This window comes from Sciurus carolinensis, chromosome 11 (assembly GCF_902686445.1).
Source record: "Sciurus carolinensis chromosome 11, mSciCar1.2, whole genome shotgun sequence".
Classification (NCBI taxonomy): Eukaryota; Metazoa; Chordata; class Mammalia; order Rodentia; family Sciuridae; genus Sciurus; species Sciurus carolinensis.
Window position 1 is genome coordinate 121003221 of NC_062223.1, and position 18590 is coordinate 121021810.

Here is an 18590-nt window from a genome sequence, read left to right on the forward strand (position 1 = left end):
GTTAGATTCTTTTTAGACAATACCCAGGTATCAGTGTTTTCTAAACTCCCTAAGTAGTTAGAATGTGCAGCCAAGGATAAGCATTCTTGCTTTGGGTATAATGCAAGGAGGAACTAAAATTATTATATTACTGTCAAATACAAGAATCATGTCTATCCTGTTCCCTCCTACATTCCTAAGGCCTAACAAAGTGTCTGGAACATAGTAGGGGCTCAGTAAACAATATTTTTTAGTAAACTTAGACTAATTCCTTAAAAGAAATTTGGTTTATCAAAACTGATACCTCTTTGGATCATTTCCATTTTTACTTCATTCACTGAATAAGAGTGCAATACTCTTTTGCTTGCCTGTGCAAACATAGAAGGAAATCAAAATAATAGGTAATCCTATGCAGTGATACCATTCACCTATCCTTGGGATGAAAGTAAGTAAATCATCTACCATAACATTCTTTAGAAAAGGTGCTTTTTAGAATCTGAAGGGACATTTCTTACAAGACTCTCCATACCCAGGTAAAAATAAACGAAACTAAATATCTCTTAGTATTCAGATATGTCATTTATTCAATAGACATAAATGAGGCATTTATATTGTGTCAAACATTGTGATTGGTTGCTGTACACTTTCTCAACCAGAGCTTTATGCTACAAGTGAGCCCTAATGCCCTGGGAGATGATATAGTGTATATCATCCTTGGGAAAAGAGAGAAATTAGTCATTCAAATCATGTTCTTGTGCTTGCGGAAGTCCTAGTTTCAAAGGTTGCAAATATAGAGGATGAAACAACCAACAAAACACATTGGTTATCTTCTAGAACAGCACTGTTCAACATAACTTGGATGGTTGATGGAACCGTTTCATAGCTATGCTGCTTGTTAGGGTGGCCACCAGGTGTGGGTGGTTATTGAGCCCTTGAGATGTGGTCAGTGTAATTAAGGAACTGAATTTCTAATTTTACTTAATATTAATTGATTTAAATGGAAAGAGCCACAGGGATGAGTGGTTACCATGTCCAACAGTGTAGCTTTAGATTCTCCTATTCCAATAGAGGAGACTGGAACAAGGTCATCACAATACTTCTTGATAAGTGCTAAGCACAGAATGCTATGAAAGCAGCTGGGAACGGCCAGTCCTAGTGTCAAGGGTTTGAGTGAAGCCTTTCAAGAGCAGATGACTGCTGGAATGAGCCCTGAAGGTCAAGTGATGGAGTTTGATCGGAGTGGTGGAGAGCACATAAGACAGAGGGTGATATAGGTGAGAAAGCTGAGAAGATAAAAGGAAAGTTAAGGAAAGGCAAAGATGGATGGCTCATGCCTACAAAAGGAGGGGGAGAGAGGAACTTGAGTCCAGAGAGGACTGTTGGAGCCAGGATCCAGGATATAAAGGGCTTTTGGTATTATGATATATCAAGGGCAATGGGAAGCAGTAAAGAGTTCAAAACTATGGGGTGATATGATTCTATTTGTGGTTTAGAGATTTCCCTGGCTGCCATTTGGCAGTGTGGAGGGGAACACTGCAGTCATGATACAATAATCCAGACAAGAAATGAGGGTGTCATTACTCTAGTAGTTGATGGAGACAAGTAGACATATTTGAATGGCAGAAAGAAGGAAAGGACAATGGATTACCTGAATGATCGGCCAGGGCAGGTAGAAGGGGGAAAGACAAGGGCCACATACCTTAGTGTCTGACTTGGGTGGAAGATAGCACCACTTATTGAAAGGCAACATAGGATTATTTACAGATTACCTCTACATTTCAATTTTCTTATCACATTAAATATTTGCTCCTCATGGATCCTGAAACCAGCTTTGATACATACTAGTGAAAACAATTTATGAGAACATACTTTTCCAAGAAATCAACACAAGTTCAAAGTTGATGCAACATTTATTTTATTGGGAATTAGGGACATAGGACAGCAACTCATAAAATGTCAACAAACTCATGCCTTGTGCTTGGCTACCCTTTAAAAAAAAAATCCTGTTTTATTTAAGAACTACCAGTGTAAGATATGGCCAACAGTCATCATTTTGAAAACAGAATGACCAGAAAGACAAGGAGGATGCAATGTGACAGTGACAGATACCTAAGTGAAAATTTACAACAGCCAAAGATTGAGGCACTTCCAAACATTCAGAGTTCTGCCCCTAAGTAGACCCAGTTTAATGGACTCCTTCAAGGCACAACTGCAGTTTGCACCTCTGTGCTATCTAGAAGATAATTTCAATAATCATTACTAGATGCCAATTTAATGCAAAGGAGCTGGTAAAGAAGACAGATTCCTCAGTTCCAGCTTTTTATGGTCAAGGTTTTCTTGAGTTACATGAATGAGTGCAGGTTATAATAGCAAGTGACTAGCTATTTTTAAAAAACAAATACTATGGAAAGTCATGTATAAACATTCATGCAGAAGCATTTACAAACGTATACTGTGTCTTAAAGTGGTAAAGAAAGTGGTTATCAGAAGATTTGATCTGTGGAAGTGAACTGAGAATTCCCAAATAACTTAAGGATATCATTGAAGATACTGTACTAACTTTGGCTACTATGTGTTCTTTGGGAATGGATGTTGGCCATTTATGGATGTAAAGACATGTATAGCTAGCTACATTTCACACTGAGGTGGGATGCCAAAGAGGTGCAGATTGAAGCCACCTACTCAGTACAAAGCCCCCTGATTACCTAGAGTGTTTCCTCTAATCAAAGTCAAGGTTATGCATCATTTAGGCAGGATGGAGTAGTAATTCAAGAGCCATTTCGGGCCTGGTTTCTGCTCCTTGATCTGCCACAGTTAAATATGTGACCTTCTATAAGTCACTCTAAACTTATATAATGATTTGTCTTATCTGTAAAAAAGGGATATTGTGATAAGTGATTTAAGTTCCTCCCCTTTTTGTTTTCAAGGATTTGTCATTTCTTGTAGAACAAAGTAGAAAATCTCATCAAAATCTGGCAAAGGAAACAAAATAAGAAAGAAGGAAAAATAAAAAAAAAGAGAAATGTCTAAAATGTTGACAAGCTCTACTCCCCCAGTTTTGCATGATTCTATCACTCTACTGCAATTACAGTGATAGAATGTGCTGTATAACTGAAAACTATAAAGCTGAAAAGATTGAGGTGATAACTCAATAAAAACCCCACAACTATCAAGAAATATTAAAAAATGGTGATCCTCTGGACATTGATCGCAATATTGTGACTTCATGCTTTAGATCATGCATTTTGCAATCACAATCCTGATTGTGAGTCTCTATACCTGGCACCTTGGCAAACCTCATTAAACCTGTTTTGCTGCCTGTAAGATGGGGATAATATTACCTAATTTGCTTAGTTGTTGTGAGGCTTGAGTTTATATGTAAAAAACATACAGTGAGAACTTAATAAATATCAATTATTATGAACAGAAAAATCATGAATTCTCCATATTATCACCAATTAACCCTCATTTGCTTTAGCAGCAGGTATCTAGGTGAGGGGAGGTGTGTGTGCAGTGTTTATCAGATACACAGGGACTGGTGCTGAATGTCTCGGGTGAAGTCATCATCTCCTAAATGTACCATGTATCAGTATTTCCTCCTTCCATCATGTCCAATGGTGGTCTGTTTCTCCTACCTTTTCATTTATCTAAATTTTTGAGTCCTTCAAGATTCATCTCACATCTTCCTCTTTGGGGAGTTTTCTTCCCCAAAAAGTCAGTTCCGCCCACGTCATGGCAACCTTTTTTGAGCTCATTATCTACATCTTTTGTTCCATTTTGGCTCTTATCATCCTCTGACCCAATCAGTTATTCATCTTTTCAAAAGTTTATGTAACTTCATCTAACTAGATTGAAGCTTCTTACGAGCTGACCAGATAGCACTGAACAGAGCTTTCTTTATAAAAATAATGGTTGATGGGTTGGTGTCAGGTGAAATTGTGTGATATTTCTATGCCGCACTATGAATCTCTCCCATTACTTGATCCTTTGACTTGTCTGTGACTGCCTTCTTATTTCTAGGGTACTTTTAATTTTCTAGGTTGCTCTGAAGAAGAAATTCTATGTGTGGCTAAAAATCATTCTCCTTATGGCATTGATTTTGTTCCTTAACACATTAGCACATTTGTGCCCATTTAGATTCTAAAGCTAGTGCATTAACAATCATATCCATACTAGGAAAGAAAATGAATGTCACATGAATTTAAATACAAACAGAGGAATACACACAAGGAAGGGAAAGTTCTTGGCTCATCAGAGATCTAGATGTCAGTACTGGGTTTTTCTGTTTCTTGAAAAGATTGCTCTTATTCTGAGGGTTTTATTGGCTGAAACTGTACATTTGGGTGTGTTGCTGGACAGGAGAGGTGTCTTCAGGTGGTCACTTTCTTTGTTTCAACTTCACAGTTGGCGTGAGGGTCCATCAATATAGCAGTCTCTGTAGCCTTTGTCCTTTCACTGGGGAGACATTCCTGAGGAGGGGGGCTATAGGACCAGCTGAAAGGAACATCGACACAACTAAAAAAATAATAGAACATGTCACACAAAGTTATCACATTGACTCCTTAATAAAAATGAATAAATGCACGATACTTTGGGGAGCATGCTATTTCTAACTACAGCTGAGATGCTTGCTTGCATCACTAGAGAAACAGAGCTCTCATTCATTGTTCACCTGGCTCAAGAATCGGTCAAGCAGTGGCATCGCCTGTATGTGTGTGAGAGTTCCACTCCAGCCACTCTGGGGGATGTGCTGTAAGAAAAGCTTCAGGTTTATTCAATAGGGAAGTTGCTGAAGTAGGACACACAGGGAAAGAACAAAAGGCCACAGGACACTGAGGACACATTCAAATAAATCCAAGGACTAAAGTCAAGATAAAATAGTTGTGGGTGGATAACTGTTTAGTAATGCAGGAGTGAATGAAGTCACTAGACTGTCAGGTGTTAATTGTCAATTCCTTGTATTTGTTTGGCTATTTCCAGTGCCTGGCACAGAATGTGACACATGGCACTAAAAGAAAAGAAAAGAGAGAAAGGAGGGACAGAGGAAGGAAAGTTCCTGAAATTCTGAAGCAGAGGGACAGCGTGTGCAGAAAAGAAAAGCAGGGTGTAAGGGTACTGAAGTCATTGAAGCTGGGGGAAGCAGGTTCATATTATTTAAGAAGAGATTCTACAATCTGAGTGGTTTTGGAAAATAGGTTTGAGCGATTTCCAGGTAGTTTTGAACATGTCAAGGTTTAATTTGGGAAGTGGGGTGTTGATGTAACTATTGCAGGCTTTTGAGGGGGATATTCCCATGATTCCAATGAATCAAGGGAAAATGGAAATGTGTAACTCAAAGGCATTAATCCAACAGAAAAAAACAAACCACACTACAAGAAATTACATGAGAAAAGAAGCACTGAAGAATAGGGCTTTGCTACAGAAAGCAGGTGCTTGTCTGGGTTTCTTCTACATTCATATTGAAGGAAATGAGCTTAGAACTCAGATCAAGAATTTGCTTCTCCCACTGGGCAGTTTTTTTCATTCCTCAGCTGTTGCTCTTTTCTGTCACTGCCCCTTCCTGAAAATGAACTTGTCTTTACTGCTTTAGTGTAAAGGCAAAATACGTTAGTAGATCCAGAACCCGGAGGTGGAATCAAATATAACTGAGAAGGGCAACTGTTGGTACAATAGACTCTGGATTCATGAGTCTTGGGCTTGTTCCTCTGCCACATACTTGAGAATAACCTCAAAAATTCTTAGAACTGTAAAAGAATGTAGAGGCCAACTAATCCATCTGTCATTTTACAGATAAGGATAGTTGAGAAGAGTTGTATTAATGTTTCTTTTATTCTGCAAAGGTTTTTGTGAATGAAATATATTTTGCAAATGGATTTTAATTTAACCAAAGTCTTTATCGCCAGCCTCTTCATTATGCAGAACGAGTTAGGCACACCAAAATATACCATGGCCTATCACTGCTCTCTGCTCTAAATCCTTTGAACATACTGCAGATATTGGCTCTCCAGATGGCAGGAACAATATTGTTTTATTCCAAAACCTGTAAATAACTTAGGGTTAAATATTGTTAATAGGTATTCTTCTGTTCTAATCAACCATGAATAACTGATCCTGGATGAGTAAGTAGCTACACATCTTAGCAGATTTTAAAATTTACTATTTTGTGAACATTGTCAGAGAGGGTGGGGTGCTCAGATTTTGACATACATTTGTAAACAAATTAAAATGCTATTTATGAAGGAAGAAATTGCATACAATAATTTTGTGACTCATTTGAATAGTCAATAATGGAAAGATCTTGAATATATGAGCAGGTAAAAAGTAAACCAAAGCATTGCTTTGGTGTTATATAGAGACAGGTCATGTAAAATGTCTCATATAATATAGACTCCATTATCAAAATTAATTTTGAGGAATAAATAGCATAAATATATGAAAGATCATATTCTAGCTATCTATGATGAGTTAGATATCTTACAAATCATCTTTCTTCAGGCTGTATGCCTACTTAATTGGAGTGAGTAATAACCTGTATCACCTCAACAAGAGGCTCCCTTGGAATTCTTTTGTCTCCTGAATGCATGACATCAGTTGGGACTCTTACATCATCTTGCTCAGGGTCCTCCTGCAATCTGATGGTAATGATTCTCTGAATTTGCATTAAGAAGCTCTTCACCTACTGAGCATATGTTAAATGTCGAGCACCAGGCTGACCAACCAACTCGACATGGCTCTGCCTGGGCTTTTCCTTAATAGGTAAATCTTCAGGGGTCAGTTCCTTGGAGGGGGCCTCTCCAGTGGAGCCATCAGTAGCTCTCTGGTGTTATGTTGAGACCCGAAAAAGGGAAGTTGATGTTAGTGCATAAATGACCTAAGGCAGAGTTCCAGTTACTCATCATGTGCCATGCAAAATGGAGGAAAAAGAAAAGAAAAAGAATTGTTTATTATTGTTATTATTTTGATTACTTTGATTAAATTAAAATTATTGTCTCTGCCTCAGGCCATTTTCCTGGCATTTTTATCTCATTATTCGAACAAAGGAAATGGATTTCTTATGAATAAGATTTACTATTCTAATATCCTCCATTACTTCAAGTTTTCCAAACTCAGGATGAAGACCAAATCATTAAAGAGCAGCAAATATTTCACAAATAATGCAGGTGTCCACAGTGATAACCCTTTTAGAGAACATTAATTTCCAGCATCAAGGTTGCACACACTCATTCTTGCACAAGAACACAGACTGTACAGTCCATTTATTCTTATATCAATTAACAAGGAATTTAAAAAAGAATAAGCTGACTTTAAAAACATTCTACTCAGGAACCATTTCAGATGATGAGAAATACCCAAGGGTGGGGGGTGGGCAGAAACTCAAGTAGGCAACATGTAAAGCAACACACAACTATATGCACATTAGTATAATTACACATTGCAAATTATATCGGATGTATCTAATATCTAATTTTTTGAAAGCTGATTCCACTTGAGACTTCAATAACAGCATCAACATTTTGCAGGTGGCTCCTTCTGTATAGTATCCAAAGGGAATTATTCCTCTAATGTGCTTACGATCCTCAAGTAAAAACTGCAGCCTCTCTCTTAAAGGACCAATGAACAATGAACACTGGGAATATCACCTTGATAAAGGAGAGGGGGAGGGTTCCATCCTATATAATATTTATTCTGTTCCTTCTGTGCATATGATACTTGCCCCAAGTAATAAAGAACTTAAACATGAGCCTCATTGGAAAATGTAGAAGAGGCTCCATATAGATTCTGAGGCATGATATGAAAAGATAAAGGATTGATGATTTTTTTTTAGATTGATGGATAAAAGAGAAATGTGAAATAGAATGGCATGTTATACCTTTGATTGAAAACAGAAAGCTCCACGTTCAATTGAGCTCTTTTAAAACATACAATTAATTTGTCCTAAAGAGGACACCAGATCAAAGCTCTACTTTGAGGATCAGGCTTTTGTCCTCATCTTTCTGTGTGAATCAATCATCAAATAACCAAAATATATTTGTGATCTTGGAGAAGGAAGCATATTATTCAAGTTGATTGGATCCATTTTCTTGATTCCTCCTTAAAGATCTTTCTGCTAATTAGTCAGGGTTGCTATTGAATTATTTAATTATCTGCACTTTTGTGCAATGAAATATGTTGTCATATCACATACTTTATCATACTGTTGCTGTTCACACTTAATGATGCCTCTATAGTTAGCAGTTTCCTTTGTTCTGCTCTGTAAGTGGTTTTAGAAAGGGGGTGGGCGGAGAAGGAGGAGCCTTGGGGTTTGTAAAATAAAATCATACATTCCTAGTGCTCATGCAAAACTTTATGCATTTACATGAATTTCGCTTCAGAAATGAAGCTGCAATTCCATTTGGAATAAGTTAAGAGGCACATGTCGGTGACTTCGAATGAAGTCACAAGGATATAACTATACCTTGACATCTCTCCAGTGCATATCCACTGCAGTGGAATGTAAAAGGACAATTTAATTTTTTTTTTTAAATCAGCAAGGAATGTCTTTAACAAGGAAGAAGTAAATTATGATAATTACTCTGAATGGTCGGATCCTTGAGCATTACTAATTAGCATTTATTGCCTGGATTATAGAACAATACATGTGAAACCGAACTGCGATTGCTCTTTTACGTTGAAGACTTAAAAAGGCAATGGAGCAAAAAGGCAGTAACATCGCTAGTTTAGTGGGTAGCTTACATCTCCTGGGTAGTGTGCAGAATTCCTCATTTTGGAAACATACAAATGTGGTCCTCATATATATTTGCCCATTTATTGTTTTGTTTTAGGCACACATTTACACATAATATCATAATTACGGTAGAGTAACAAGAAGAGAAGCATTTTGGTTAAGATAGCATTTGGGGATAATTTTATCTGTTGTGGGTGCTTAAGAATATAGAGACCACAACTCACTGTTGCATAAAAATACGAAATTTTCCTGGAGAACTTTTCACTTAAAAATGAAACAAAGAACTCAGTTCTTAGTGAATACAATTTTACATTCACTTCCCCGCTTTCTCCTAGAAGAACTACAGTTGAAAATAACTGAAAAAAGGCAATTGGTTTTCTGGCCTAAGAGCCCCCATCTTTTTTTTTCATTTAGAATTCGCAATAAAATAGATTGTGAAATTAGAAAAAAATTAGATGTTAATCAACAGACCAACACCAGTCACGTACATAAATGCCACTCGTATAATCTGGCAACTGAAATTCTTAAATAACCGGCAGGTAGAAGGAGAGAAAGAGGAAAAATGAACCATTCATCATTCTCCAGGCAGTCTCACGGTTTTCCTCCACACCCCATTATAGCGAAGGAAGAGAAAAGAACATCGTAAAACATAAAGCCATTTCTAAATACGAGTCGCTAGCCTTCCCAATACCTTCCATGGCTTCCCCACCCTGATCCTTTTTAGTTTGAAAGAATAAGTTTGGCTAAATCTGTGAGGAGATTAAACAGGCTGGTGATAAAAATTAATTCTGCTGAATGAGCAAATGCATTTGGATTGCACAGATGCAAATAAGATAATACTTTTCTTTTTCTTTAACATACCAGGCGGATTAGTTTAGAATGTTAAATTTGATTTTATTAGAATATATTAGCAGTGTTTTAATTAATACCAATCAAACATTTTCTTTCCCTGGGGCTTGATGCATTCCTAACACTTTCTAAATCATCTGTCTTTTTTTTTTTTCTATCAAACCACCAAAGCCTTTTGTTATATTCTTCATAAATTTATTGCATTCAGTGGAAAACCATAAGCTTTCTACAGAAAGGTGTCTTGCCTATAAAATTCATCCCCAGGTGCTAGATTTAAAATGAGTACTATTCACTAGTACACTTTAGTTTTTTAAAAGGTAGAAGGATTAAAAATTGAAAATAAACACCTTCTGTGTTTTTCTTTTGGGGAAAAATGTTGCAAAAGGGGTTTTGGCTAGTTCATATTTCTTGGCTTTATTCTCACTGAGCTTCCCAAAGCTGTTAAATTTCCAACTGCATTGGTTTCGAGCTGGCATTTCTTTGGAAACAGAGGTAAAAAGAGAATTTTTTTTTTTTTTTAAAGAGGTGGTGGTGGTGTGTGTGTGCTGGGGGGCGGGGGTGTCTAGTTAAAAATATGGAGGGCCAGTATGCCCTGTGAACTGAACTGTAACTGTGTTCCAGGAGGGGCTGCAATGCATTCCACTCATTAGCCCTCCTTTTCTCTCAAGCTTCCTGTCCTTCTGTGTCCGAAGGCTGCAGTTCACTTCGTTCTCTTTTCTTCCCCCAAAGCACCCCCACCCCAATTCCCCGCCTTATTTTTTTTTTTTTTTATCTGCCAAGCTGGATTTGCACTTTTAAAGATCAGTATCAATAATACCCTGCTTGTTTCGGTTGCACTCTCCCTTTAAAAGACAGCCCCCTCTAATTGATGCGTCTGGGCTAGTCTAGACTGGTAGTGATTGAACCAACCACCAATTATGTTATTCATTTCACTGAACTTCACTGATGGGCTCGGTGAGGAAGAAGGGGTGTTGAGAAACCTGCCCTTGCAGTTGCCTGCTGAAATATAAAATCTTGTGTGTTGTATGCACTCCTAAATGCCTGGGTGATCAGTTGTACGATAGCAGCCTTGGAACACAGCAATCCACTTGAAAACATGTAAAAGCCCGAAGGAGTGCCTTAGAATACCAGCCGAAACACTTGTATTAAATTACTATCCTGTTATCATTTGAAATCACAGCATTACATCTAGCATATTTTTATTGATCTATGCACACATTTTCATAGAATATAAACTACAGATGTAATTTGACTTCAAAAAGCACCAAATGTTTTGCAAACATTACAAATGAATCATGTGGTAATATGTATCTGTAAGTTAAATAGATGCCTTGTCATATTTCCAAATACCTATGCATGCACATCAGCTAAGATGGGGGGAAAGCACTGATCCCTTTTATAAAAATGAAAGATGACTCAAAAATCAAATAACTCTTTTCTTTGAAGCACATTCTGACTACCAAAGGCTGGAAAGTAATATTTAAATGTTACAGCTGCATAAGAGGTTTCAACAAAAGGCATGGTGCAATTGTTGCACAGTTCTCAGTTCAGTTTTCTGATACAAAATGGTTTCTTGACTGCGATTTGGACTCAGTGACTAAAATTGTAAGAAACTCTTTTTTAAAAAAAATCGAGAAAAGAACATTTTCCTTAACCTTCAACTACTATAAAATGAGGTTACAACCTGTATAAAGTCTTTAGAAGAAGAAGGCATTTGAAGTTGGGGTTGATTTAGGTATTTTCCAAAAATGGAAGAGAAAGGTTGGCTCGAGAATATTAAAATTGCTTAAAGCAGATTGTATACTGGAATTTTTCACAACAAAGGAAAGGTAAGTTAATGTTTCCCTTTCCCAACCATGAGACAGAACTAAATTGCTGAAATTATTCTGATATAAAAAGTTACAGCTTCAGAAAACTGTAGGCAAGGTAATGCTAACAATTGCCTCATGAGAGAATAATTTTAAATGTACAGTTTGATGTTATAATAACTTTGTTGGATTGAATTAGGATCTTATAAATTTTTTTCCAATTTTTAAATAAAGAGTAATAGTCATTGATTAATTCCAAAGAATGCAATAATTGTGATATGTGCTGCTGTTGTTTCTTTTATTTCACATATTTAGAAAATATATTTCCAATCCCTATCACCATTAAATTAATCAAGTATAACATTTTTTTTTAAAGGTACCACGCGAGGAGGCAATATCCCTCCTTTTATTTCTAAAAAAACTTGCCAAGTAATACAAATTTAATCTTTAGTAATACCATAAATTCCATTCTTTGTGTAGAATAGCAGGAGTATAATTTTAACCTATTAATATTTTAGCCCAAACTACTGGTTCACTCCTATCTGTGTCAGTGTGGTCACTCTCTACCACATATGAAACACATGTGTGGACATCGCGTATATAATATATTCACATGCCCATTTCAAATGGGCACAATTTTGAGATTAACTGTTGAGTTTAAAAGTTGGAGGCATGGGGCATGCTGGGACTTCAGCTGAGATGTTCTGAGGTCAAGCACCAGGTACTGAGCTGATCTTGTTACGCTCGGATAGTACTGCGTGTTGCTCTCAAGGAATAGACCGTGCAGATGAGTTCCACAAGCCTCAGGCATCAATAATATACAGTCATAGCAGCCAACACGCGATTGTAACAGAGTATATACCTACTTTATAACAGAAATTCAAGAGCTGCCACTCTCTGGTCACCTGATCCCAGCTAACAATGAAAACCTCAGAGGTGTACTCAGTCACTTCAGACAAACTTTCTTTTGTTTTTGCTTAAAAGAAAAAAAGTTCCACCAAATTTCCAGGATGCGCAGGCACGACTCGCAGCTCCCAAGAGCCTAACCCGTGGATTTAAACGGTAAACATCACAAGTTAGGGTCTCAGGGACTGAGAGGAGCGCAGCAAATTTTTCTTTCTTGAGACAAAACAAAGCAAAACAAGAATGGCAGGCAATTTTGTTCGAGGGTCATGACTAAAATGCAACAAACAGGTGGCACGGTATGTCATCAACTCTCTAAGCTTCCTCCGTTCACAAAATCAAGATTCCATTTAGTTGCAATCTATACGTATTCACGCATACGCAATATCTGGGGCACATATACATACCTGAGCATAAAATTGCGAGTGTATCAGAGAAAACTCTTTCGAGCTTTGGGCAAAACAGTTTACTAAAATGGAAAATAATATGAACAGACCCAGAAATGCCCGTGTTTTAAAAACCGTGATCTACAATCAGCATTAACTATCTCTTCAAAGATTTAAGTTGCAGCTAGCACAAATGACTGAGAAGAAAATAGGAAGCCTCTCCTACCCCCAAGGCAAGCATGCCGCATGCAAAATCATAGAAATGGGATTTTGGGAAGGGGAAGACAGAGGAGGAGGATTCGGAGGCTATGAAAGTATTCAAACGCAGAGCGTTTTGAACTCACCCGTTCGAAGCGGAGCCGGGCTGCACAGCCTCCAGCAGCACCATCCCGGGCAAGGGGGAGAATGTGAGCTCGCAGTGCGCTAGGCTGGGCGAGGTGTTTCAATAGAGGACAGAGAGCGGGGCGGGGAGGGGGAGGCGGGGGCAGGAAGCGATACACCAAATCTAGAGACTGTAACTCTGTAGTTTATGTTTTCACGAGAGAAAAAAAAAGGCAGTTGGCTGGGAATGGAGGGAGGGGCTGGGCTGATCAAATTTGGAAAATATTCAGTTAAAATTTTTTTGAAAAAGAAAAAGAGAGAGAGAGAAACCTCCCTAGAACGGGGGCTTTTTTTTTTTTTTTTTTTTTTTTTTTTAATTTCTTCTTTCTTTAGTGTGCACTTTACCAGCCCTACAAACCGGGCCCTCCTCTGCATCAGCTGCTTGACTGAAACCAAGGCCAAATCACCAAGAGCGAGCACCAGGCTGTCATTTGGTAGCCGGGAAGTGGGAAGGGGTGGATGCGAGCTGGGAGACACAGCCCCCCACCTCCCGCTGCGGATCCTTTGAAGCCTTTGGCCAAAATTTCAGAGGAATTCGAAGCATAATTCCCTTCCATCTTCGCAGACAGCTACTGGTTCTGTACCTGACAGTCGTTCCCCCCCACCCCATCTCATGGGAGGAAGCCATGCCCCTGTGCCAGTGCTTCCAAATATGAAACCCGACGGAGGGAAAGCGGATGGGAAGATGACGCTTTTGAAAAATTTTCCTCTTTTTTTTTTTTTTTTTTTTTTCAAATCTTCTTTTATTCCAGGCCTGAACAAAGTAGATGGCTGGCTAGTCAAAGACGATGACAAAGCAAGCATAGCGAGGAAGACACTGGAGGGGCCGCAGCACTTAGTAAAAATGCTAAATATTTTTAAATATATTTCCATATGGAACTAGGAACAGTTAGAGCTCCAGGTTCTCCCCTCCCCCACTTTTGAAAAATAGAATCATGCCAGCAAGACAGCTAAATTATGTCTCTTTTCCCTCTGTACAAGGTCTGTTTAGCACCCCCCCCCCCAGACAACTTTTTTTTTTCTCACCTCTGTAGGTTCTTCTCATGCACAATCCTCCGTTCAGCTCAGGGTCTCTCCTTTTTCTCTCCCTTCCCTTTTCCTTTTCCTCTCAGAAAAGCTAGTCCGTCATCACCATACCTAGCTTCTCTCTCCCTCCTCTCTCTCTCACTCTCTCAACCTCTCTCCCTTTTTCTTTTACTATTAAAAAAATAATAATAATGGCCCTTTCGACATAGCAGCATGAAGTGGCTGCCTTTGAGAAAGCACATTTAATCTTTACTGGCTCCCCTAGGCTTCAGTGGAGAAGGAGAAGGCAAGGGGGAAAAAAAAGGAGAGAGAAAAAAGATTGTAAGGGAGGCTGCTGACGGACAGCAAGCATCAGGCACAAATCAGCGACAAGTTGAATTTTCCTAGACCACACTGCCCCCTTTCTTCTCGGCTCTCTCCCTAGGCTCCTGGAAAGCCCGAGTATCTGGTTACAGAAGGCAACCGGTCTCCTTTTGCCAACCATGCTGCAGATTCCTTGCATGCTTAAATCTCTGGCAGAATAAGGAATCAATATCCCCCTCTAATCACCTTTAGCTCTTCTATGGCTTCCCCCCTTTTCTGAGAATCCACTTGGCTCTCCTCGGTGCTCCCCCGCCCTACCAGGCTCCTACATACAAAGCTTGCAGCCCTGTCATTTCTCACTTCCTTCCATATCTTGGAGACAAGCCTCTCTTCTAATATTCTCTCGCGCTTGCTCTCTCTGTTGTAATGTCTCTCATCCCTGACTCGCAGCACCGGATGCACTAAGGCATCTCCCTGACTACTAATGAGACCAAAAATACACCAGCAGGTCAGGGGGAAGGCCAGACACTGTATTATACATATTAAAAAAAAAAAAAAAAAAATCTTCCGCCTGCTTGACTCAGAGATCAGGTATCACGTTTTCCAAAATGAAAAATATAAATAAATAAATAATAGATAAATAAAATAAAAAATAAAGTCTAGCAGGGGGGAGTGAAGAAGAGAGACCTCAGTGCAGTTCTCTGCCTAATTGTTTTGCATCCTGTGGGAATTTAAAACACACATGCATGTGTGAGTGCAGGTGATGCATTTTGTGAATCTTTGCAGGGTTTTTTTAAGGATAGAAAGTCAACAATGCTCAAATATTTCTTTGAAATCAGCACTGAGAAGGATAAAAGGGTAATGACTCAAATCTATATTTAAGATACATAGACACTCTTCAGGCATGTAATGACTACTATGCTAAAAATCTCTTCCCTTTCAATGGCTGGGTGTTGCTCCTTGACTATAGTTGCAATATGTACTAATTTACCACTTATGTTCCCCTGGATTTTGAAATGAACTCATCACTCACTGCAGCTCAGCCTAACCCTTTGCTTCCACTGCAGGCATTTTCCTGATTCCTGAAGCAATTTTTTTTCTTTTCAAATGTCCATCAGATACACTTCATTGATCAGCCTAAAGTTCCTCAATAATGATAAATAATATTTTGGATGACAAAAAAAAGAAAAGAGGCAAAAAAATTAGAAAGCCACCCTGAGTCAACCAAGGGAGCACTGCACATCATTTCCATTAGCACCCATTTCAAAAGCTTTGCTACACAATGATCCTTTACAGAAGGCACCTCCCCAAAATTAGGGTCTCTACCTATCTATACACAGAGTGGGTATACATTATCATCTGAACACAGTTTTCTGAACTAGAATCATGCAGACAACAGGCAGGGCTGTGCTAAATAGAATGCTGGGTTCTGTAAATAGCAAGAAAAGGGGGGGAGGTATCTGAGGATGCAGGTTTCCTCCAAGTCCATGTTTTAAAAAGGTAGCTTCTTTGTGCTCCAGTCAGACGTACACTGTGCTTTGTCTCTGACAGTGAGACCTGCAGAAGCACGGCTGGATGCCAAGGAAAAGCAGAAGAAAAGGCACAAATGAGAAGAAAAAACAGAGAGGAAGGAGAGGAGATGGGAGGAAAGCAGAATAAATGCAGGCAAAAAGAGAACAACTTACAGACTGTTGGATTTTCTTTAAAATTTTTTTTTTTTCCTTTTTGTCATTATTGGGAAGGATTGGTGACTGGGTCAGAATCTTTTTCAGATTTGGCTAACAGGGTGTTTGCACTAGACGGAGAAAACTGAAACATGCTAGAATAATCATAAAGGGTGGAGCTGTCAAAAAAAAAAATCTTTGACTCACTGGGTGCCTCCCTGTAATGCAAAAATGAATCATTCCTAACTAAGGTCATCAATTGTCTCAGTGTACTTGTATATGAAGATCAGTGTATATGCCACTGCACCCATTTTCAAAAGGAAAGGTAAATGGAGAATGAGATTTCCTGAGATTCTCCTACACCTCTCTATATTTTCAACAATAGGTCAGCATGATTTTTACATCCTAAGCTAATTTGCCCTTATCTATATTCACTCTGCTTGTAAAGATACACAAATATATGACTTATGAAAGTTTTGCTATGAACACATCATTTTCTCTATACAACTCAGGGATGTCTTTGGAGGATACTTATTTCAAGCAGTTAACACCTGACCCCAATTTCTGTGGGTAATTAGTGAGCTAGATAACCACACAAAGTGGGTAATTATTTAGTACCCAAGGGTACGCTAGAAGTGGGTAGTGGCTTTGTTAACAAAAGCATATCTCTAATTATTGTATCTATGATGGGTGTTTTAAAAATACCAGTTACTATATCAAGTGAACCATGATAAATAAGTGAACTGTTTTGCTGTCCTTAGCATACACACAGGTATGTATGTCTTCTATCATGGTTAAGAATATTTACCTCCCATATGGAGTGTTGGGAAGATTAATTAGTTAGCATCTATAAGACTCTCAGAAGATGAGATGTACTAGACAGCTTCTAAGTGCAGTATTATTATTGTTATTATTACTTTGGCTAATAATCCCTGGATGGGAGAAGCTGAGAGAGGAGATGCTATTGTCTGATCCACATCTTGGTCTGAAAATTTGCTGAGATCACAAATGCAATGAGTGCGGTTTTGGGGAGTGGTCTCCTACCTGACTGAGGCTAACATGGCTGGAACAGAAAGGTAGATGACATTGCATTGACAGCTGGCTCAGGTTGAAGCTGAGGAGCTGGGGTAGGAGGAGGGGAAAGGGAGGAGCAGGAGGAAGGAGTCAGTGATGGGCCGGGAAGGAAACTGAATCAGCTGGACCACACCCTCCTTCCAAAGTCTGTCTATCCTTTCCTTTGAGGAGGAGCAAATATGCACAAAAATCCCCCAAAGAAGATGTCTTTGCAAGTCTTGGGACAAATTCAGCATAATGACGGTCCATCAGCCAGTTACATAGTATTTATTCTGAAGAAGAACCATCAGCACAAATTATTTTAGCAAATGCAGATACAGTTTCACATATTACAGTGTGGAGAATACACAGATCAACCTCAGATATCTTTAACCTGGAATAGGAGCGACGATGAAGAAAAGCACTTTCTAATTTAATTGCTTTTATGAATCACTCCCTGGAGGAGAAAGGGGTATGATTTATTTTTGCTGAGAACGAAAGGGAGGAGAAAAAAAAAGAAGAAAAAAGAAAGGAGAGGGGAAAAAACAGAAAAGAAGACCCCATGCTTTCAAGGAGCCTAATTATGGACGGCAACCAAGCTTTGCAAGTAACAAACAACAAAAACAACAATAAAAACTTACTGCTTTCTCTGTGAATGTCCATCTCCTTGGTTGTCTGGGCCCAGCAGAGGCAGGACGGACAGAGGCCTCTGGGATCCAAATCTTCAAGTAGGCTCCCCACATTTTTTCTTTCAAAGCAAGGTTGTCCTGGGGATTAACCCTAGGGGTCTGGGAGATGCAAGCACGTGGGGAGGGTGCAGGGAGACACGCAAAGATATTGTGTTCAGCCCAGTTGTCAGCTTCTAGGGAACAGGAAAGGGAGAGGACCCCACCAGGCAGCCAACAGGTACCAGCCGAAATCTGCTGGCGAACAGCCTCCAGGACACGTGTTTGTGCTGTGATTGGAGGCCAGCCGTGTGATGAGCACATTTTAAGAGTTTGGGAGCTGAGAGGAAATTTCTCCAAAAGCCACCCAAGCCAGGCTTCTGACCTGAAGCCCAGTATTTGTCACCCCCACTCTGAGCTGAGAACTACAAAGGCTAACTGGCATTCTCCAACCCGCCCAGCTCCTTTCAAACCCACAGACTGTGCCAGACTGGCCCCACCTCCTACTGCAGCAAATTCTGTAGCCCCGCTCCATGCTGTGCTGTAAGGAGCCAGATTTCCGTTTTAATTGTCCTACCTGGACGTCCCCTCTGCCACTACCCCTGGCTCTTGGTTCCTGGCATGGTTTCAAAGTCCCAATCAATTGCTTTCCCTCCCCCATCATAATCTTCAATGCCTCTAGTTCTCCCTTCCCCAAATTCTATCCTTTTCAAAGTAAAATTGTTTTTATGTCTTGCCATTTCTTTCATGTCTGGTCACCACCATCTCCTTTCTCTGCCCTCTCTTACTCTCTTGTTTGATGATTTTTGTCACTTTCTGTCTCATATTATAGACAACCCCAAAAGTCG

The 18590-nt window shown here is 39.2% G+C and overlaps 1 long non-coding RNA gene across 2 annotated transcripts; it reads right to left on the reverse strand.

Moving 5' to 3' along the window:
• Nucleotides 1–1962: 1962 nt before the first annotated feature.
• Nucleotides 1963–14600, reverse strand: LOC124958609 (uncharacterized). 2 transcript variants are annotated; one of them, XR_007103920.1, is made up of 2 exons: nucleotides 14058–14600; nucleotides 1963–4494 (listed from the first exon to the last, which is right to left on the reverse strand). It is a non-coding gene; the product is annotated as an uncharacterized LOC124958609 (long non-coding RNA). The 2 variants fall into 2 exon arrangements; XR_007103921.1 differs by lacking the exon at nucleotides 14058–14600 and adding an exon at nucleotides 12995–13299.
• Between the last annotated feature and the right edge of the window lie 3990 nt (nucleotides 14601–18590).